Source organism: Nomascus leucogenys, chromosome 12 (assembly GCF_006542625.1).
Source record: "Nomascus leucogenys isolate Asia chromosome 12, Asia_NLE_v1, whole genome shotgun sequence".
NCBI lineage: Eukaryota > Metazoa > Chordata > Mammalia > Primates > Hylobatidae > Nomascus > Nomascus leucogenys.
This window is the reverse complement of record NC_044392.1, coordinates 74335507-74359671: the sequence shown is the minus strand read 5'-3', so window position 1 is coordinate 74359671 and position 24165 is coordinate 74335507. Positions and strand designations below refer to the sequence as shown.

Sequence of the window (24165 nt, the reverse complement as noted above, 5' to 3'; positions counted from 1 at the left end):
TGTGCACAACGTGCAGGTTTGTTACATATGTATACATGTGCCATGTTGGTGTGTTGCACCCGTTAACTCATCATTTACATTAGGTATATCTCCTAATGCTATCCCTCCCCCCTCCCCCCACCCAACGACAGGCCCCGGTGTGTGATGTTCCCCACCCTGTGTCCAAGTGTTCTTATTGTTCAGTTCCCACCTATGAGTGAGAACATGCGGTGTTTGGTTTTCTGTCCTTGCGATAGTTTGCTAAAAATGATGGTTTCCAGCTTCATCTATGTCCCCACAAAGGACATGAACTCATCCTTTTTTATGGCTGCATAGTATTCCATGGTGTATATATGCCACATTTTCTTAATCCAGTCTATCGTTGATGGACATTTGCATTGGTTCCAAGTCTTTGCTATTGTGAATAGTGCCGCAATAAACATATGTGTTCATGTGTCTTTATAGCAGCATGATTTATAATCCTTTGGGTATATACCCAGTGATGGGATTGCTGGGTCAAATGGTATTTCTAGTTCTAGATCCTTGAGGAATCGCCACACTGTCTTCCACAATGGTTGAACTAGTTTACAGTCCCACCAACAGTGTAAAAGTGTTCCTATTTCTCCACATCCTCTCCAGCACCTGTTGTTTCCTGACTTTTTAATGATTGCCATTCTAACTGGTGTGAGATGGTATATCATTGTGGTTTTGATTTGCATTTCTCTGATGGTCAGTGATGATGAGCATTTTTTCATGTGTCTTTTGGCTGCATAAATATCTTCTTTTGGTATCTGTTCATATCCTTTGCCCACTTTTTGATGGGGTTGTTTGCTTTTTTCTTGTAAATTTGTTTATGTTCTTTGTAGATTCTGGATACTAGCCCTTTGTCAGATGGGTAGATTGTAAAAATTTTCTCCCATTCTGTAGGTTGCCTGTTCACTCTGATGGTGGTTTCTTTTTCTGTGCAGAAGCTCTTTATTTTAAATAGTTCCCATTTGGCTATTTTGGCTTTTGTTGCCATTGCTTTTGATGTTTTAGTCATGAAGTCCTTGCCCATGCCTATGTCCTGAATGGTATTGCCTAGGTTTTCTTCTAGGGTTTTTATGGTTTTAGGTCTAACATTTAAGTCTTTAATCCATCTTGAATTAATTTTTGTATAAGGTGTAAGGAAGGGATCCAGTTTCAGCTTTCTATGGCTAGCCAGTTTTCCCAGCACCATTTATTAAATAGGGAATCTTTTCCCCATTTCTTGTTTTTGTCAGGTTTGTCAAAGATCAGATGGTTGTAGATGTGTAATATTATTCTGAGGCCTCTGTTCTGTTCCATTGGTCTATATATATATTTTGGTGCCAGTATCATGCTGTTTTGGTTACTGTAGCCTTGCAGTATAGTTTGAAGTCAGGTAGTGTGATGTCTCCAGCTTTGTTCTTTTGATGTAGGATTGTCTTGGCAATGCGGGCTCTTTTTTGGTTCCATATGAACTTTAAAGTAGTTTTTTCCAATTCTGTGAAGAAAGTCATTGGTAGCTTGATGGGGATGGCATTGAGTCTATAAATTACCTTGGGCAATATGGCCATTTTCATGATATTGATTCTTCCTACCCATGAGCATGGAATGTTTTTCCATTTGTTTCTATCCTCTTTTATTTTGTTGAGTAGTGATTTGTAGTTCTCCTTGAAGAGGTCCTTCACATCCCTTGTAAGTTGTATTCTTAAGTATTTTATTCTCTTTGTAGCAATTGGGAATGGGAGTTCATTCATGATTTGGCTCTCTGTCTGTTATTGGTGTAGAGGAATGCTTGTGATTTTTGCACATTGATTTTGTATCCTGAGACTTTGCTGAAGTTGCTTATCAGCTTAAGGAGATTGGGGGCTGAGACGATGGGGTTTTCTAAATATACAATCATGCCATCTACAAACAGGGACAATTTGACTTACTGTTTTCCTAATTGAATACCCTTTATTTCTTTCTCCTGCCTTATTGCCCTGGCCATAACTTCCAACACTATGTTGAATAGGAGTGGTGAGAGAGGGCATCCCTATCTTGTGCCAGTTTTCAAAGGGAATGCTTCCAGTTTTTGACCATGCAGTATGATATTTGTTGTGGGTTTGTCATAAATTGCCCTTATTATTTTGAGATACGTCCCATCAATACCTAATTTATTGAGAATTTTTAGCATGAAGGCTGTTGAATTTTGTTGAAGGACTTTTCTGCATCTATTGAGATAGTCATGTGGTTTTTGTCTTTGGTTCCATTTATATGCTGGGTTACGTTTATTAATTTGCGTATGTTGAACCAGCCTTGCATCCCGGGGATGAAACCCACTTGATCATGGTGGATAAGGTTTTTTATGTGCTGCTAGATTTGGTTTGCCAGTATTTTATTGAGGATTTTTGCATCGATGTTCATCAGGGATATTGGTCTAAAATTCTCTTTTTTGGTTGTGTCTCTGCCAGGCTTTGGTACCAGGATGATGCTGGCCTCATAAAATGAGTTAAGGAGGATTCCCTCTTTTTCTATTGATTGGAATAGTTTCAGAAGGAATGGTACCAGCTCCTCTTTGTACCTATGGTAGAATTCGGCTGTGAATCCGTCTGGTCCTGGACTGTTTTTGTTTGGTAGGCTATTAAATATTGCCTCAATTTCAGAGCCTGTTATTGGTCTATTCAGGGATTCAACTTCTTCCTGGTTTAGTCTTGGGAGGGTGTTTGTGTCAAGGAATTTATCCATTTCTTCTAGATTTTCTAGTTTATTTGTGTAGAGGTGTTTATAGTACTCTCTGATGGTAGTTTGTATTTCCATGGAGTCGGTGGTGATAACTCCTTTATCATTTTTTATTGTGACTATTCGATTCTTCTCTCTTTTCTTCTTTATTAATCTTGCTATTGCTCTATCAATTTTGTTGATCTTTTCAAAAAACCAGCTCCTGGATTTGTTGATTTTTTTGAAGCATTTTTTTGTGTCTGTATCTCCTTCAGTTCTGCTCTGATCTTAGTTATTTCTTGCCTTCTGCTAGCTTTTGAATGTGTTTCCTCTTGCTTCTCTAGTTCTTTTAATTGTGATATTAGGGTGTCAATTTTAGATCTTTCCTGCTTTCTCTTGTGGGCATTTAGTGCTATAAATTTCCCTCTACACACTGGTTTGAATGTGTCCCAGAGGTTCTGGTATGTTGTGTCTTTGTTCTCATTGATTTCAAAGAACATCTTTATTTTTGCCTTCATTTTGTTATGTACCCAGTAGTCATTCAGGAGCAGGTTGTTCAGTTTCCATGTAGTTGAGTGGTTTTGAGTGAGTTTCTTAATCCTGAGTTCTAGTTTGACTGCACTGTGGTCTGAGAGACAGTTTGTTATAATTTGTGTTCTTTTACATTTGCTGAGGTGTGCTTTACTTCCAACTATGTGGTCAGTTTTGGAGTAAGTGTGATGTGGTGCTGAGAAGAATGTATATTCTGTTGATTTGGGGGGAGAGTTCTGTAGATGTCTATTAGGTCCACTTGGTGCAGAGCTGAGTTCAATTCCTGGATATCCTTGTTAACTTTCTGTCTTGTTGATCTGTCTAATGTTGACAGTGTGGTGTTAAAGTCTCCCATTATTATTGTGTCAGAGTCTAAGTCTCTTTGTAGGCCTCTAAGGACTTGCTTTATGAATCTGGGTGCTCCTGTATTGGGTGCATATATATTTAAAATAGTTAGCCCTTCTTGTTTAATTGATGCCTTTACTATTAAGTAATGGCCTTGTCTCTTTCGATCTTTATTGATTTAAAGTCTGCTTTAATCAGAGACTAGGATTGCAACCCCTGCCTTTTTTTTTGTTTTCTATTTGCTTGGTAGAGCTTCCTCCATCCCATTATTTTGAGCCTATGTGTGTCTCTGCACGTGAGGTGGGTTTCCTGAATACAGCACACTGATAGGTCTTGACTCTTTATCCAATTTCCCAGTCTGTGTCTTTTAATTGGAGCATTTAGCCCATTTACATTTAAGGTTAATATTGTTATGTGTGAATTTGATCCTGTCATTATGATGTTAGCTGGTTATTTTGCTCGTTAGTTGATGCAGTTTCTTCCTAGCCTTGATGGTCTTTACAATTTGGCATGTTTTTGCAGTGGCTGGTACCAGTTGTTCCTTTCCATGTTTAGTGCTTCCTTCAGGAGCTCTAGTAAGGCAGGTCTGGTGGTGACAAAATCTCTCAGCATTTGCTGGTTTGTAAAGGATTTTATTTCTCCTTCACTTATGAAGCTTAGTTTGGCTGGATAGGAAATTCTGAGTTGAAAATTCTTTTCTTCAAGAATGTTGAATATCAGCCCCCACTCTCTTCTGGCTTGCAGAGTTTCTGCTGGGAGATCCACTGTTAGTCTGATGGGCTTCCCTTTGTGGGTAATCCAACCTTTTTCTCTGGCTGCCCTTAGTATTTTTTCCTTCATTTCAACTTTGGTGAATCTGACAATTATGTGTCTTGGAGTTGCCCTTCTTGAGGAGTATCTTTGTGGTGTTCTCTGTATTTCCTGAATTTGAATGTTGGCCTGCCTCGTTAGGTTGGGGAAGTTCTCCTGGATAATATCCTGAGAGTTTTTTCTAGCTTGGTTCCATTCTCCTCGTCACATTCAGGTACAGCAATTAAATGTAGTTTTGGTCTTTTTACATAGTCCCATATTTCTTGGAGGCTTTGTTCATTTCTTTTCACTCTTTTTTCTCTAAACTTCTCTTCTCACTTCATTTCATTCATTTGATCTTTAATCACTGATACCCTTTCTTCCACTTGATTGAATCGGCTGCTAAAGCTTGTGCGTGTGTCATGTAGTTCTCGTGCCGTGGTTTTCAGCTCCATCAGGTCATTTAAGCTCTTCTCTATACTGTTTATTCTAGTTAGCCATTCGTCTTATCTTTTTTCAAGGTTTTTAGCTTCTTTGCAATGGGTTTGAACATCCTCCTTCAGCTCGGAGAAGTTTGTTATTACTGACCATCTGAAGCCTTCTTCTCTCAACTTGTCATTCTCCATCCAGCTTTGTTCCGTTGCTGGCGAGGAGTTGTGTTCCTTTGGAGGAGAAGAGGCACTCTGATTTTTAGAATTTTCAGCTTTTCTGCTGTGGTTTCTCCCCATCTTTGTGGTTTTTATCTACCTTTGGTCTTTGATGATGGTGATGTACATACAGACAGGGTTTTGGTGTGGATGTCCTTTCTGTTTGTTAGTTTTCCTTCTAACAGTCAGGACCCTCAGCTGCAGGTCTGTTGGAGTTTGCTGGAGGTCCACTCCAGACCCTGTTTTCCTGGGTATCACCAGCGGAGCCTGCAGAACAGCAAATATTGCAGAACAGCAAATGTTGCTGCCTGATCCTTCCTCTGGAAACTTCATCTCAGAGGGGCACCTGCCTATATGAGGTGTCAGTCAGCCCCTACTGGGAGGTGTCTCACAGGCTACTCTGGGGTCAGGGACCCACTTGAGGAGGCAGTCTGTCCATTCTCAGATCTCCAGCTGCATGCTGGGAGAATTGCTACTCTCTTCAAAGCTGTCAGATAGGGATGTTTAAGTCTGCAGAAGTTTCTGCTGCCTTTTGTTCAGCTATGCCCTGCCCCCAGAGGTGGAGCCTACAGAGGCAGGCAGGCCTCCTTGAGCTGGGGTGGGCTCCACCCAGTTTGAGCTTCCCAGCCACTTTGTTTACCTACTCAAGCCTCAGCAATGGTGGACGGCCCTCCCCAAGCCTTGCTGCCTCCTTGCAGTTCGATCTCAGACTGCTGTGCTAGCAGTGAGTGAGGCTCCGTGGGCATAGGACCCACTGAGCCAGGGGCAGGATATAATTTCCTGGTGTGCCGTTTGCTAAGACCATTAGAAAAGCACAGTATTAGGGTGGGAGTGTCCCGATTTTCCAGGTACTATCTGTGACGGCTTCCCTTGGCTAGGAAAGGGAATTCCCCAACACCTTGTGCTTCCTGGGTGAGGTGATGCCCTGCCCTGCTCCGTGGGCTGCACCCACTGTACAACAAGCCCCAGTGAGATGAACCCAGTACCTCAGTTGGAAATGCAGAAATCACCTGTCTTCTGCGTCGCTCACACTAGGAGCTGTAGACTGGAGCTGTTCTTATTCGGCCATCTTCGACATTTTGAAATAATTGCTCCGGCTAAAGAGTAGAGAATAGTCTGGGTCGTGGATTTATGTAGGCCGACTCTCACTTGCCTGCAATGCCTTTGGCCCACCAAAGCCTTTACCTCCAGTTCCTCCTGATCCAGGAAGTCAAAGCTATGTGCTTCAGCACATTTATCTGTTGGTCTCATGTCTGACTTCAGGTGATTTCCCTAATTTTCATCTTCAATCATGTTGCCAGAAACTCTGGTTGCTTCTGTTTTTCAGTGAAATAAGAAGTAAGCCTTTAGTTAGATAAGAATGGGAGTGTTGATGGGAAGAAAGAGGAGACTGGTTGGCTTTGAGAGTGGGAGAGTAAATTCACTAGGGAAATGTAGGTTTTAAAATTTTTGCTTTTTTATAAAGTAAAAAGGGAGGCAGGGATCAGCCATTGTCCAAGATGAGCAAGAGAAAGATTAAAATATATAGTCTAAGAAATATCAACTAATTGGAGAAAAAATGAGTACCACATGAAATAATTACATGGCTATATTTCATTCATTCAACCACTATTAATTCAACAACAATTTATTAATGCTTATTCCAAAGCAGAAGACTAAAACACAGGTCCTACTCTAAGTTTAACAGAGAAAAAAAATAAAAACTAGTTCTTTAAAATGCAAATCAAAACTACAATGACATATCATTTCACCCCAGTTAAAATGGCATATATCTGAAATACAAGCAATTACAAATGCTGGTGAGGATATGGTGAAAAGGAAACCCTCGTACACTGTTGGTGGGAATGTAAATTTATGCAACCACTATGGAGAACAGTTTGGAGGTTCCTCAAAACACGAAAAATACAGCTACCATAAGATCTAGCAAGTCCATGGTTACATATATACCTCAAAGAAAGGAAATCAGTGTGTTGAAGAGATATCTGTATTCCCATGTTTGTTCAGTTCTGTTCACAACAGCAAAGATTTGGAAGCAACCTAAGTGTCCATCAACAAATGAATTGATAAAGAAAATGAGGTACATATACACAATGGAGTACTATTCAGCCATAGAAAAGGATAAGACCCAGTCATTTGCAACAACATGGATGGAACTGGAGGTCATTATGTTAAGTGAAATAAGCCAGGAGCAGAAAGACAAAGTTTGCATATTCTTACTTATTTGTGAGATCTAAAAATTAAAACAATTTAACCTATGAACATAGAGAATAGAGGAATCAGTACCAGAGGCTGGGAAGGGTAGTGAGAGAGGGGCTGGGGAGGTGGAGATGGTTAATGGGTACAAAAAATAGGATGAATGAATAAGACCTAGTATTTGATAGCACAACAGGGTGAGTATAGTCAATAATAATTTAATTCTACATTTTAAAATAACTAAAAGAACATATAACTGGGTTGTAACACAAAGGATAAATGCTTGAGGGGATAAATAGCCCATTTTACATGATGTGATTATTAGACATTGCATGCCTGTATCGAAACATCTAAGGTACCCCATGAATATGCTAATATGTACCTACTATGTACCTACAAAAGTTAAGCCCAGGCGCAGTGGCTCACGCTTGTATTCCCAGCACTTTGGGAGGCCGAGGTGGGCGGATCTCGAGGTCAGGAGATCGAGACCACAATGAAACCCCATCTCTACTAAAAATACAAAAAATTAGCCGGGCGTGGTGGCGGGCGCCTGTAGTACCAGCTACTCGGAGAGGCTGAGGCAGGAGAATGGCGTGAACCCGGGAGGCGGAGCTTGCAGTGAGCCGAGATTGCGCCACTGCACTCCAGCCTGGGCGACAGAGCGAGACCCTGTCTCAAAAAAAAAAAAGTTAAAATAAAAATTTATTTAAAAATTAAAGATAAAAATGAGTTCTCTAATAGAGGTGTGTACACAACGCTACGGGAGCACCAAACAGGCAGCCACTCAGTTTGTTTGATGGAGGGAATATGTGTGATCAAGAAGAGCTGTAGATAGGTGAGCTGAGTCTTGAAGGATAAATAGGAGAGTCTAGATACATGGGTGGAATAGGCAGAGTAGTAAAAGACTCAGTAGAGAATTGAAAATACAATGTAATTCAAAGATGAGATTATCATTGGGGTTTGATGTAGTCAGGGAAGGCTGCATAGAGGAATTGGGACTTGAAAGGACTTGAAAGAGAACAAATGGGTGTAGATTTTAGGCTGGGAAAAGTGTATATAACAGAGGCAGGAATATTCATGGCATATGCTGGGGATGATTAGGGGAAATACGTGATATGAGCAGCCTTAATCATAAGCACTGTACATGTACAAGCTGCCTTCTTCTGCAGAGTTGTAGGGGTGATGGGGTAGAGAGAGGCTAGATGGAGTGATTGGACTAGATTGTAGAGGATTGTGCCTAACTCCAGGGTATATATCTGATGTTTAATTGTCTTTGGATGAATATGAAAGAAGATACTTTCCCCTTTGTCTATTTCTGCCTCAGGTAGCCCCAGCACATTATTGCCTCTACTCTGGTTCCTTCAGTTATGGAGAACATCTGGTGATGGACTACCATCCCGCAGGAGGGAAGCTAGGTGGCACTGCATTACTGCCCAGCCACTGCTCCTTCAGGACCCTTTGGTTTTAAATCAATGTTGACGAATATAAAACCATGCAGTGAGAAAAATGGCCCGGAAACCTTCTAGAGAAAGGAATTTTGTTTCTTTTGTAAATTTTAATGTAATGAACTATTGTTATTTGGCCCCAAATTAGCTAGCTGATCTGCCTGAATTCTGCTATCAAGGACATAACTCTATCAGCAGATGAAGATCACATTGTATTTTGCTATTTGGGAAATTCTTTATTATATTCTGTAAGGAAAGGGTTGAAGTTATTAAAGATATGTCACTATCTCTTTCTAAGCTTCCATAAGGGGAAAACTGCCCTTTTTTGTTTTTCAGCTAGAATTCAAAAGACAGAAATAAAGCTGCCTCTTCCCCCAAGCCACTTAGTGATAGAATTAGGAATCCCACTGAGGGCTAATGATAGCTAAATAGGTGTTTGCCTGGATAAACTGCTGCTGTTTTGATTTTCTCGAACTTTTTTTTTTTCCCTGAGGAAAGTAGCATGAGGAACTCAGGTAATTTAATAGTACCCCATACCTGATGTAGACAGTCAGCAGGCTTCAAAAAAATTAGGTGCTTGCCTCTACAGAAGAGTGAGCTGGGGGAAGGTGTCTAGACACTCTCTACTGATAGAACATATTGATCTAGACATAAATTTGCTTCTTAAAGAAGTCAAATACAATGGAGAAGATAAAGCAGACTTATCTAACAGTAAACCTATTTTAGAGAGGCATTTAGTAGACTAAAATCTTCCCCTCCTCATTTTTCTCCTGACTTCCAGTTATTATGGTATGAAATTACATTACCTAAATTAATAAAGTTGTACAAAGCATCTAACCACAATTTTACTTAAAATGTCAATTTCAAAAAAAAAAGGAAAATAATAATAATAAGGGGCTACATGGGCCACTGACTATGGATGAGAGCTTATTTGGGGTCAGTAAGAGTCAGCTGAGGAGAGATGTAAACTCTGCAGGATTGTACAATGTACAGAGAGTGGGAACGTGACTCTATGCTAATCTTTGAAGTGCAGCAGAGAGTAGAGAAGCTTGAGAGGTCAGCTGCAACCCCAGTCCATAAAGCAGGATAAGGCTGTAATAGATCAACAGAGTCAGGAGCCCGATTGTAACAAATGGAAGTAGAAGCAGGGGCGGGACCAGAAAGGAGAGCCTGCAGGGGACTGGCTTAATGGTGCCAGATTGACTACTGAAAACCATTTTGTTTTCTAGGGTCCTTCCTAGTTGCATGCTGACATATTTTTTACACAGCTGAAATGATCACTCATGTTTAATGAGCCTTAATTCTCTTCTCCGTGAAGGTGAAAGAATGATTGGAATCAACATGTTTTTGGACTTGCCCTGAATCACATTTTTACTACCCTCATGCATAGTTGCACAGTTTTATATTTCCAGCATTGTGTTGAAACACATACCCTTGGGTCCTAGTACTATAAATAAGGTGGAACTGTCTTGTCCAAAAGTAACAGTAAAAGGGGCCATTCAAAACTCAATAAGATGTCAGGAAACACTGAAAAATTACAGTTAGTGAAATAAGCATTGTAGGCAAATATTCTGCAAGATAACCAGGTTTTTAAGAACCTGACTTTGATTAACTGAAAAGTCAGGGGAAAAAAAAGACATAGAATGTTTCCTATTGTGACTTTGTTTGCATGTTCTGATTATCTTAGTTTGAAATAAATCAATTGTGGTTTTAAAAAGTCCTGAATATTTCTCCACAGAACATGTAGACCAATTTGAAAAACAATAATCGAAGCAAACAAAAAACAAACTCAGTTCTTGGTAAAAAGTCTGATTTTCTGTTTAGTAAAATTTTTATTTTCAAAATCTTTCTTTTCCCTTCATTCACAATCTTTCTGTATTTTATACAATTTGGGAAACATATTTCTTTACTTCAGAAAGTCATGAAAGTTACAGATATCTGAACCAGCTTGTAAACCCTGTGGCTTTAACATAGGACCAAATCATTATAATTACTCATACTAATAATAGCAAACACTTATGAAGCAGTTATTATATGCTACAGTTTATATTATGCTCTTTATATATATTAATCAATTTAATTATAATAATGATTCTATAATTAAGTTATTGATTTAGTAAAATTAGAAGGAGATTTCTGATATCATGTAAGGATTCCTGGAATCTTCTGAATGTTGTGAAGTTTTTCTTAACCTAAAGTATTCTTTTCAGATTTGCCTTGAAGAAAATGTTCTAAGGATCCTTGTTCCTCCTTAACGTCCCAATTTTCCAAAGCAGAAAGCTGATTGGGGACTTGAGAAGAGCATCTAATTTCTTGATTTCCAGTTTAGACATATTATTTCAGCAAAAACTAGGATTTATTATCCTTCTCAGCAACTGTACTGAAAAACACATCACATTCCACTGGCTAGAAAAAGATGGTTTGTTCTGTTCTCTTAAAAAATGCATAATTGTGCATTTCATTACAGCAAAAGTTAAGACATTTTCTCTTTCTCAGCAGGCCAAATGTAGGCAATGCTCTGGCTATAACTTTCTGTTGTCCCAAGTGTCTCGTTGGAAGCGTGGATCGTGACTGGGAATTTTGCCCCTGACATGCTCCTGGGAGTCAAGGGAGGTGTCTAATGCCAACCTGTCTCTTCATCTTCAAAAATAGGGGCAATGCCAACATCTCATTTATTTGGTTTTCAAAAATGTCCTCATTCAGCATGTCCCTGGTTTCCATTTTGATAACCCATGACAGTATGCCGCTTTCAATTTGGCATAAGTGGTACAAGGTTGATGTCAGTCGGCTTTGTTGGATTCCTATACCCTTTTTAGGCTTGTTTTCGTATTTACTTTCTACATGAAGATCATGAGTTTGAGACTGGCTGAAAATGTTCAATCTCTGTAAATGTCTCAGGGCACACTCAGTCTGGTGTCATAAGAAAGCCTGGGAGCACTGGGTCTAGGGTCTACATCCCAGCTTCATTGATCATTAGCTCTGGCATCATGGGACAGTGACAATGTCTTGGAGCCTCAGTTTCTTTAACTGTAAATCCGGAGGGTTAGATAAAACAATAGATTATAACAATATTAATATTATTAATAATAACTGAAATTTTTGGGTGTTTTGACAGGAACTTTATATGGCTTCTCTCACTTAATCATCAAAGCAGCATTATGAGGCAGGAACAATTATTACCCCACTTCACAGAGGAGTCAACTGAGTTCAGTTACTTGTTTAACATAATGTAAATTCATTTACTTGCTTAACATAATGTAAGTGGTGAAAACAATACCAAGGCCAGGGCACCTGACTTTATCTATTCGCAAAGTGTGAACTGCAGAGCAGCAGCATAAACAATACCTGCGAGCTTGTTCAAAAGGCAAATTCTTGGGTGCACTCTAGACTGACTCAAAACCTTTTGGGTGATGTTCAGGACTCTGTGTTTTAACAAGCTCTGTGGGTGATTTAACACTGAAAGTGGAAGCTCTGTTCTAGGACCTGTGTTCTCAATCCTAGATTGTGGTTTTCTATGTTCAATGAATTTTTCAGTGTCAAGAACGTAGTCCGATTGACTCTCGATTCTGTGGTGGTCTCCTTCCTCCATCACTGCTTTGAGTCTGCCTATCCCTCCTGCAGCTGTGTGCTTGACCCAGATAATGGCCTCTGCGTAGAGAAGCAGCACAGGGCATGTGAAGATTGTATTCCTGCTGGGACTGCCAGTGTTCTTTCCTTGGCTCATACGTCGTCAAAGTCAATGCATGTTACAGTTTTGCAGCCAGAAACCCTCCTATTTAACAATTCAAAAAAAATGCTCAAACGGTTGGAAACTCTTGAATATGAGAACTTGTAACTTATGGCTGTTAAATGCATAAACTTCTCCTCATTCCTACCACAGGAGCTTTGGTAGACTTTATCTGTTCCAGGAGATTTTGAGGCTTTTAGTTTTGTGAATTAACCAAGAAACACCGCACACTTCTCTTTTTCTTGGAAAAACATTAAGCTACGTTTGTTACCATCAGTGATAACAGATGCTATAAATACAACAATTTGGTGTATACCCAGATTGTTATATAAACCTTCAGGGGCCTTTAAAATTTTTTCCAGGAAAAGAACACCAATCGAATTTTCTTTTTTTTTTTTCTGTGGCTTCTAGTCAATCCTGGTAATTATCAGATATCACATCATCAATATATCTTGTCAATGAATTTGAATTTCTTCCACTAGGTTACAGCTAGGGAAGGGTACAACAGTAAGTGTCACATTTGTAGAGTGTTAAGAGAAGTATGAATACAAAACAGAAAGAAAATCCCAGCAGGAAAGAGAAAAAATATGTTGATTTATATACTTAAAATATGTTTTAAAAAATTGTTATTATAGAAATTCATAAAGTATAATAAAGTACAAGAGGAAACTAAAAATAATTCACACTCCCACTATTCAGCACTAACCAGTAACATTTAGTGTATAAATATTTTTAGACTTTTTTGCTGGCATACAGAGACATTTATACTTTAGATTTCTATTTTGCCAAAAACTAAATCCTACTTTGCACGCTTTTTCAAATGTAATGGTTGTGGTTCTCACTTCATATCAACATGTATAGATGTGTATAGCTTCCAAGAGTGACTCTTCGTGCAGAAAGAATGGATAAGTAGTCACTCGTGTAATTTGGTGTTGTTGGCTCAACATGTCAGACATGTGTCTGCCTGAGTTATCTTCCAGTGTCACCTGTGTACATGTGGGGAAATAATCAGACATGATCTACCTCTCATAGATGGTCACTTAAAAACCAAATCAAATGGCTAATGTGAAGCTCACTCAGTCTATTTCCCATGGCTTCTTGTATTTTTAATTTACTAAGTACTATGCAATTCTGCCTTAGAAAGTTCAACTTTAAGGCACATTTTCACTGATTAATAGTTCCTTTTCCTTACCAATACACACATTCCAAAATAGTCTGAGTTCATTTCTTTTGTTCTTTTTTTTCCCTTAGGGAAATTCTACCCCAGGGAAAGCACTTTTAGGGGGATTCCAGGGATCAAATTCAGGTCATTTGAGCTATGTCCTAGCTGTTTAATTATTAAGAGAACTTAGAGATAAAAAGTTTACTATAAATTTAAAAGGATATAAATTTAGGCTGTATCTACACATAAATTAGCTTGGGAAAAAAGACAGTTGAATTCAGTGGAATGACTAGTGATGAACTAGTTACCAACTGAGTGTGATTTGCTGCATTTTTTAAAGCTGATTTCTGTTGGGGACTAAAACAAGACACTTTTCTTCGTGGTGGGTTTTTCTGCCTTTCAAGTAGAAAAGTCTTACAAATACAGTATGCTTTGCCAAGATATGTTTAATCTAAAGACTTGCCAATTCAAGAATAGAATAATTTGACTGAATCCGACAACAGGCAATGACAAATTCTTTATTTGGTAAAGCATAGTAACTGGAGAACATGCATTGCAGGCACTCACAGAAGAAAGCTACCTCTTTCTGCTCAGATCATGATTCTCTGGTAATAACATACTGGAAAGTGACTTGAGGAATACAAGAACAAATTCTTGAAAGTGCACTGAATTGTGGTCTAATGGTCAGAAAGCATTTGTACAACTTTAAGAATAAATTCTTTTTTCTAACAGATCAGAATTCCTCTACCTCTTCTTTTTAGATGGATATATGTAAAGCAAAAGTAGTATGGCTTGTCAGTTTTCATTTTCTGCTAAACTGAATCATTAACATTTCAAGACTTTTGTTTCTCTTATTTCTAAAGAATAGATACTATTTTGTATTATCTGTAAAGTTTATAAAGAAATATTAGTAAGAAATAAATAAAAATTATAAGTTATATATTTAAAATGTAGCAAGTAATTCTAATTTATAGGATAAACTCTAGAAAAGAAATTAAAAAACTGAATGATATATCTACCTTTTACTCTAATTGTGACTACCCAAAGTCAAAACAATCCACTGATAATAAGACAAATGTGATATTAAGAATAAGTGAGTAAAAATAGGTATTTAAGAGAACCAAATGTTTTAAAAATCTCATTTGATAATCTATATGGATGCTCCCTCTTTAAGGAGGTGGAATATATTTTTCGTCCCTTAGGTATGAGTTGGAATAGTGTTCTCCTTCCAAAGAGTACAGTGTGGAAGCTTGAGGGAGGAGAATAAATTTACCATGGAGAAAACTAGCATATGCAATCTCAGCCAGGTGATGAAGGTTAATATAAACAGTGATAAGACAGGTTGATATTATTTATCCCTGATATTAGGCAAAAGGAATGGCACTTTACCTCTAAGGTCTTCCTCCCCTAAACCCATACCCCCGTGTAATCATTATAAAAATACCAGATGAATTCCAATAGCAGGGCGATATAGTTTAGTTATTTATCCCCTCCAAATCTCATGTTGAAATTTGATTCCCAGTGTTGGAGGTGGGGCCTGGTGGGTGGGAGGTGTTTGGGTCATGGGGACGGATCCTTCATGAATGGCTTGGTGCCCTCCCCATGGGGATGAGTTCTGCTCTATTAGTTCCCGGGAGAGTTGGTTATTAAAAACAGCCTAGCATCTCCCCACTCCAACCCTTGTGCTCTCTTGCTTCTGCTCTTGCCACACGTTCTCTGCACACTCTCTCCCCTTCCCTTCTGCCACAAGTGGAAGCAGGATGAGGCTCTCACAAGAAGCCAAGCAGATGTTGGCACCGTGCTTCTTGTACAGCCTGTGGAACTGTGAGCTAAATAAACTTCTTTTCTTTATAAATCACCCAGCCTCAGGTAATTTATAGCAACATAAATGGACTAAGACAAGGAGCATCCCACACAACCCTGACCATTATCCGTGGTGGAGGGAGTAGAATGTGCAGAGGCACCAAGTGAGAAAGCACATGGTGAATATGACCCCTGGACACGGCTGTGCACAGAGCAGAAAGGAGGGAGTGGTTAGAGATGATGCTGGACAGGGCAATCTGGGGCCACTCACAGAGGGTCTCATTTTCTATGTTAAAAATTTTGTTCTTTCCATGGTCAGTGAGAAGCATCAGAGGCTTTCAAGAAAGAAAGTGGCACAGACTGGTCCTGCCATGGAGAGATGACTCTTACTGGGTAAGGAGACTGGAGACAGAAAGAACACATGTGGCCCCTCAAGTTGAATTAAGAAGGCCAGAGACTACATTAAGGCAATGAAGTGCACGTAGGGAGAAAAGATTGTTGGGAAAAAGTTAATCTCCCTCTATCTATATGTTGTTTACCCATTCAGTATGTCAGTCAACAAATCTGGGGGAGCCGTGTGTACAACCCTGCATGAAGCACACCACTTATGAGGCTTATAAAGCAGCTGCAAATGGTACTCTCTGGAGCTGAGCAATGGCGTGCCTCTAGGGTGTGCATTTTGGCTGGGCACTGAGCTAGATGCTGAATGAGCAGTCAGGAACGGAACAGGTACAGCCCTTGTCCACATGGAGCTCTTTCTCCACTCAGGGCCACACCAAGACTGGTGACTCCCCTGTGCAGAGGAATAATTTGGCATTCCTTCAAACTGAGAGTGGAATCTGAGTCTTGTTTTGTGGGAGTTCTCTGTCCCTACTCTCCAGTACAGACCAATAGCTCTGGCCCAAAATCTGCAAATTTCACACAGCAAAGCTAAGAAGGCAATTTAACTGATCCCTTTGGATCAGTTAATATAGGAGGTGTTTCATTCTTTATTGGGTGACCATGTTCCTTCCATTCAGTCAGTATTCTAAAAGTGGTTACGTTCCTTTCATCTTATCACATCCTGGTGAAGTTTTAAGCAGTAAGTGATTTTTGGCTCCCCTTTTAGACTGATGTTTGGAGTAGCTGTCTGGCTGGGTCACCCCTTAATCCAACCCTAGTTTAAAGTGGAAGATAGACATTAAATAAACCTTTAAAAATATTTCATTGGAGTTAATTTGATTTTGTGACTCTAAATAAATGATAGAATTCTCCTATTCCCCCTCTAGGCAAATCTCTTCATTTTTGTTTCCCTGTTTATTCTTGAAACCTCTGCTAGGAATAAATAGCTCACAGCCCTGTGGAGCTCCTTGGAGAAGGTCTGAGTGAGACAAGTGGGGCAAAGCAGCCCATCTGCACTTTCTGTTCTTTACGTCATGGGGGAGATTGCTGTTTCCTTAGTGCACAGCAGGGCAGCAAGAAGGACAAGGGGCAAAGTGGAAGCTTAGTTTTGGTGCTACACTAGAAGTGCAAGGCTCCAAACTGGAAAGAATAGATTGGGGACCAGTGTATAACACCTTTAATACTTTTTGGAATGGGCTGAGTGGCAATCAAAAATTTGTTAGGTTGGCTGGGTGCAGTGGCTTACGCCTGTAATCCCAGCACTTTGGGAGGCCGAGGCAGGTGGATCACCTGAGGTCAGGAGTTCGAGACCAACCTGGCCAACATGGTGAAACTCCATCACTACTAAAAAAATACCAAAAATTAGCCTGGCGTAGTGGTGGGCGCCTGTAATCCCAGCTACTCAGGAGGCTCAGACAGGATAATTGCTTGAACCCGGGGGGCAGAGGTTGCAGTGATCGGAGATCGCGCCATTGCACTCCAGCCTGGGCAACAAGAGTGAAACTCCGTCTCAAAAAAAAAAAAAAATTGTTAGGTTAAGTTTAATTTCATGGCTTACATACTTATTTTTGAATATCTTCCTGATTCCCCCCGCATCCCTATATAACTAGCTGCTGTTTCTCCTTTTCTCTCCAATCTCTGCTGCTAGCTAAATCTAATCTAGATGGATCACAATAAATGTTATATATAGCTTAGTGTGAATTTAAGCTTTAAGCCACTTTCACTTTATTTATTTATTTATTTATTTTTATTATTATTATTATACTTTAAGTTTTAGGGTACATGTGCACAATGTGCAGGTTTGTTACATATGTACACATGTGCCATGTTGGTGTGCTGCACCCAATTAACTCGCCATTTACTTTTTTTTTTTCTTTAGACTGAGTCTCGCTCTGTCACCCAGGCTGGAGTGCAGTGGCATGGTCTCGGCTCACTGCAAGCTTCGCCTCCCGGGTTCACGCCATTCTCCTGCCTCAACCTCCCGAGTACCTGGGACCACAGGCGCCCGCCACCACACCTGGCTAATTTTCTTTTGTATTTTTAGTAGAGACGGGGTTTCACCGTGTTAGCCAGGATGGTCTCGATCTCCTGACCTCGTGATCCGCCTGCCTTGGCCTCCCAAAGTGCTGGGATTACAGGCTTGAGCCACCGCGCCTGGCCCACTTTCACTTTTTAAAAGGAGTACTTGTGCTCAGTTTCATCTTCATTGAGAGATGCAAAGGTTTGTGCCCGGTAAAAGCACTAAGGCATAAACTGGGAGCTGGGAGGTTTTGAGGGACTGTGTAGGAGGCCTTGCAAGGGAAGCCTCTGAATTCATACAAAGCAGGAGCTGCTAATTCAGCTGTGCACTGAGGCAGAACAGAAGTCATATGTAGCTTCATGGCTATTGCTGAAGACTCAGGAGAATCAGTCAACCCTCTTCACTGTCCGGGCTCCTGATGAGTGATGCTGAGGACACGGTGGTTGGGAGATTTTCCTCTGCTAACCATCTGACTTCATTTTGAACTCCGGTTCCCTAACTTGCTAGTTGGGCAGATTACTTAACCTTGGAGCCTCAGACACTTCAGCTGTAAAATGTGGATAATAATAGATGCCACCTCATAGAACCGTTGCTATGAAGGTTGATCAAAATGATGCTGCATGGTGCTTAGCCTGGCACTTAGCGCTTTGCCAGGCAGCCAAGTAAGCTATTAACTGTTAACTGTAAAAAGAGAAGCCAAACAGAGAGTGTGCTTGCTATTTTCCACTGAGTTTGAACAAACACCGGCCCCACTTCCACTGAAAGGATAGGGGTGCATACATGGGGGAGAAAAGGTGAGAGTTTCAGCAAGCTCTAAGTGAGCGTATCATGCAGCTGGTGACACTCGTGCAGCTCAGGCAATTGCAGAGATGTTCTGAGTGACATTTCTCCTACTCCCTGAAGGCTTAGTGCTGAAATCATGACATAGATGACAGGTTTTCATTTTTCCCCCAATTTTCCTGCCTACATGGTTAATCTAGGGGTTCTATCTGTGTGCTACACCTGATGGGAAACACAAAATTCTAACAAAGATGTCTAAAGTGTACCAAATTTTTTTATCTGGGAATATTGTATTGCAGATCCGTCATGGACTCTGCTATATCAGATAAACATAAACATGATCATACCATATATTAGGACTTTAAGAAGCTCCATTCTGGGCCAGTAATCTGAGCTCTCACTATATTTAGACAATTTCAGATTGAAGAAAACAAGAGACTGCAGCAGTTATTAAACATTAGAATGAGTTATTTAATAGAGAAGAAATTCTCATTTCTCTGAGGTGATTTAGAAGTGACGTTGCCTGAGGGAAGGATGAGATAACAGGATTTACTGAGCTCTCTCTAAACCCGAATTATTCAGGGAAGGCTCTAGTTCAAAGGCTTTGTATTAATTGTTTCTCACAGCATCTCCAACATAAATATAGAATCGGGTCATTTCTTTTTAAATCCATTCTCAACATCATAATCACTAATGTCATTCTTTGTACTGACTTTACCTTTCACTCTGGCCAGTGCAATAGCTTCCTCTCACCTTCCAACGTTCTTAGTTGCCCCCTAAATCCATTATGCTCAGAGAGGTCAGAGTAATCTTTTCCACCAACATTTCACTAAGAAAATCTTCAAATATAAAGCAAAATTGTAATAATTTTACTATAAACATTCATGTACCTACCAGCTAGGCTCTGCCATTAGCATTTTACTTACACTTGCTTTCTCACATTTCTGTCCATCCATATTTCTACTCCTTGATTCATTCACTAATCCATCTTAATTCTGGTGTATTTGAAAGGAATTGGACATATCAGTAGTATCCCCCGTAAACACTCTGGCATGCATATAACTAATTAAAGTTCAATATTTATGTGTTTTTTTAATGTAAAATTTGAATACCAAATTTACACGTTTTTTGAGTTTTCACCACTGTGTAACCCTAACTCTTTTTTTTTTTTTTGAGATGGAGTTTTGCTCTTGTTGCCCAGGCTGGAGTGCAATGGCTCAATCTCAGCTCACTGCAACCTCCATCTCCTGGGTTCAAGCGATTTTCCTGCCTCAGCCTCCCAAGTAGCTGGGATTACAGGCATGCGCCACCACGTCCAGCTGATTTTTTGTATTTAGTAGAGATGGGGTTTCACTATGTTGGTCAGGCTGGTCTCGAACTTCTGACCTCAGGTGATCCACCTGCCTTGGCCTCTCAAAGTGCCAGAATTACAGGTGTGGGCCACCGCACCTGGCCATTAACCTTAACTCTTATCAAGGATAGATTACTATCACTCCAAAAAGTTCGCAGAGGACATCAGTGTTCTAAGTTTTTCCCACTGTGTATTAATTTCTCCTGTTCTAGAATACTATATAAATGGAATCATATAACATTTTCTTTCCTGTAGCAGCAAATTAATTCTTTTTTTATTGCTGAGTAATAGTCCTTTTATGAATATTCCACAGTATGTTTACTAATCTTTTATTAGTAGATTTTGGGGATGTTTCCTGTTTGGGGCTATAATGAATAAATCTGCTATGAAATTCTTGCACAAGTCTTTTTATGAACATATATTTCCATTTGTTTTGAGTAAATACCTAGGAGTAGAATTGCTGAGGAGGTGTGTTCATTTTTAAAACAGAGTGGCCTTTTAGAAATATGTTAAATAACATCCCTCCTCTATTTTCAGTTCTCCAGTGACTTCCATTGTAATTAGGATGACATCTCACCGTAGTAAAAGCTCAGAAAGATCAGGCTTCTGTCTTCCTTCCAGCTCAATCTCATATTGCTCCCATGACCATATCTTCCATTCCATCCTACCTGCCAACTTGTCACCATTTCCAGTCTATTCCTTAACAAGCCAAATGTGTCCCCAACTTGCCCATACCCTTGTTACCCCAGCCAAGACCATTATTCTTCCAATCCATTGCATGGCTGATTCATTATTCAGGCATCAGTTTAAACGTTACCTCTTCAGAGAACATCTAGGTTAAGAGAGGTTAAATCACTTGAGCAATGTCACACAGCTGGTAGAGCCAACATGTAAATCCATGCGAACAAACAATCTGTGCCCAAAGCCCTCCCCCAAGTGTCTTAAAACAAAACCCTCCCTTCAACACTATGTCTTGTGATAGTTTTTTTCTTCTCTCTTTTAGCTACCATTCACTGCCCTTTTTGTTTGTCGTATTTTTTTTCCTTTGCTTTTTCTTGTTCCTTGGAATTGTTCCTTCTAAGGTTATCCATGATCAACTAATTGTTAAATTTGATGAAAATACTTTGTGGACCCTACCTGACTTTGTCTCTCTTCAGCATTTGACTCTATTGACTATTTCCTTTTCTTGAAATGTTGCATTTGGTATGTATAAGCATAGTCATTCATGGTTTTCTCTGCCTCTATGGTCCCACATTCTTGGTATCTCTACTCAGTGTTCCATTGCTTTCCCTTCAGATACTGGTGCTTTAGAAGTCTTCCCCTCATCTTATTCTTGTAGCGCTTCACACATTCTCCCTGGGAGAGCTCATCTATGTCTATGGCATCAGTCATGACCTGCATATTGATTGTCTCTTCTGCTAAATCCCCAATCTAAATACATATTGAACCACTTTAATTGCACGTCCCAAAGGCATCGTGTTAGTCTCCAAAGATGGGCCCCAATGAGCCATGTCTCTCAGTCTTTATGCCCTCTGGAGTCCCCTGCCCTTGAATCCGGTCTGACCCTGTGACTCTCTTTTAACCAGTAAAATGCTGCAAAAGCGGCAGTGAGTCCCAAGGCTAGGTCACTAGAAACCTTATAGCCTCTGTCTAGGCCTCTTGAAATGTGAGTTGTTGGGATATTGTCTCTTGCAATCCAGCTATCCTGCCACGAGAAGCTCAAGCCACACGAAGAGGCCATGTGCAGGTGGACAAGCCCAGCAGAGCTTTTATCCAATAGCCAGCATCAACTGCCACCCATGTGAGTGAACTGTCCTAGATAACCAGCCCACTTGAGCCTTCAGATGACTGTAGCCTAGCTGACGCCTGACAGAAACTACATGAGAGACCCCAAGCAAGAATGTACAGCTGACCTTGGTCGACTCACAGGACTATGAGAAATAATCATGAATTATTCTTCCAAGCTACTAAATTTTGGAGTAGTATATTATGCAACAATGGATAACTGGAACAGTCTTCTCAAAGGCAATATTTTCAAACTGAACAAACTGTCTTTCTCTTATCCCAGGTCCTCCTCTAACCTTTGTCATTCTGGTTAATGGCATGGCGAAATACCTGATCATAAACCTGGAAGTCATTCTTCTTTTATTTATTTTGAGACAGGGTTTCACTCTGTCGCCAAGGCTGGAGTGCAGTAGTGCAATCAGAGCTCACTGCAGCCACCCTGTGGGCTCAAGGGATTCTCCTGCCTCAGCCCCTCAAGTAGCTGGGACTACAGATGCATGCCACCAAGCCTGGCTAATTTTTGGTATTTTTAGTAGAGATGGAGTTTTGCCATGTTGCCCATGCTTGTCTCAAACTCCTGAGCTCAAGTGATCTGCCTGCCTCAATCTTGCTATTTTGCCCAGGCTGGTCCCAAACTCCTGAGCTCAAGTGATTCTTCTACTCTTATTGAATCAACTTCCACCTCCAGTCAGCTTCCCTTTCAGTTCTATAAATTCTATTATCTAAACAGATCCTGTAGTCTCCCTTTCTCTCAGCCCTGGTCCTGCTCCCTTAGTTGTGCTTTGCTATGGCTTGAATGTGACCCCCACAAAAGTATATCTTACAAACATAACCACCATTGTAACAGTATTAAGAGGTGGGACCTTTAAGAGAGGTAATTAGGCCTTGAGGGCTCTGTCCTTATCAGTGGATTAATGCTTTTCTTACAGGAATGGATTCCTTATAAAAGGATGAGTTCAGCCCCCTCCTGCCTCTCTCTCTCTCTCACCCCTATTTGCCCTTCTGCCATGGGATGATGTAGCAAGAAGGTCCTCACCAGATGCTGACCCCTTGATCTTGGATTTCCCAGTCTCCAAAACTGTGAGAAGTAAATTTTTATACTTTACGAATTATCCAGTCTCAAGTATTCTCTCATAGCAGCACAAAATAGACCAAGAGAGACCCTTTATTTCTCATGTAAATAGTTAACATTACTGTCTTAACTGATCTCCTGACCATTGGCCCTCTCAAAACCATTCTCTACACTTCTGTGAGTTATCTTCCTAAAACATGGGCCTGATCTTGGTTATAAAGCTGCTCATGGTTCCCAGCTGCCCTCAGACTTAAGTGCAAACTTTAGTAGGGTACACGCGTTCTTCATAATCTGGCCCATTAGCTCTTCATTATCATTTACGTCTGCTGCTCTCCCATGACCATTTGGTCTCGTTCATATCCACTCCCATTTTTTCCCCAGAAAGCTCTGTTCACTCTTTCATCCCTGGACCTTTGCGTATATCTTTCTGTACTTGTATCCTGTAGTGGTTAAGAGCTCTGGATCTTATTGTGGCTTTGGCACTTTCTAGGTATATGACTTTGGCCAACTTACTTAGTCTCTCTGTGTATCAGTCGCCACGTTGGAAATAAAGTAGAGACTACCTCGTGTTGTTCTTTTATGGATTTAAAAAATTAACACAGGAAGGGTGCAGTGGATCAAGCCTGTAATCCCAGCACTTTGGGGGGCCAAAGCGGGTGGATCACCTGAGGTCAGGAGTTTGAGACCAGCCTGGCCAACATGGTGAAACCCTGTTTCTGCTAAAAACACAAAAAATTAGCCGGGCATGGTAGTGGGCACCTGTAATTCCAGCTACTTGGGAGGCTGAGGCAGGAGAATCACTTGAACCTGGAAGGCAGAGGTTGCAATGGGCTGAGATCACGTCATTGCACCCCAGCCTGGGCAACAAGAGGGAAACTCTGTCTCAAAAAAAAAAAAAATTAACACAGGTTAAAAGCTTAGATCAGTGCTGAGCACAATATAAACATATCAGTGGCTAAAGCATCAACAAGTGTTGGGAGCTGCTGCTATTTTTTCTTTCCCTAGAATTCTATCTCTTACCTTCCACTCCTCTCACTGCCCTTATTTGCCCAGAAATCCCTTTATGTCCTGCAAAACTCAACTCTCATATTTTACTTTTAGGAAATTATCAGTGACTGCTCTAACACAGTTCTTGATGTATGCTCTTCACTCCATGACCTTTAGCTTTGTTGATACTTTATTATTGTACTTACTACTCCATATTTAAAAAAATATAATTGGTAAAATAAAAACGTAACTAGTAATAGGCAGAAAAACTGGAACTGATTCCCAGTGCCTGTTACATGACAGGGGCTCATTGTATACTTGCTGAGTGAATGATGGAAGGTCAAGTGAACAAATTAAAGAAATCAGGCAGAAAATATTTCCAGGCATCTTGGGGAGTTGAGAATTAGGGAAGAAAAGAATGAAGGAGGTTGGGATTTGATGAAGAACATATCTGTGGCAGAGAAA

The 24165-nt window shown here is 40.3% G+C and overlaps 1 pseudogene; it reads right to left on the bottom strand.

The window, feature by feature from the left end:
* Nucleotides 1-6245, bottom strand: part of LOC115837578 — a 29602-nt pseudogene extending 23357 nt beyond the window's left edge.
* Between the last annotated feature and the right edge of the window lie 17920 nt (nt 6246-24165).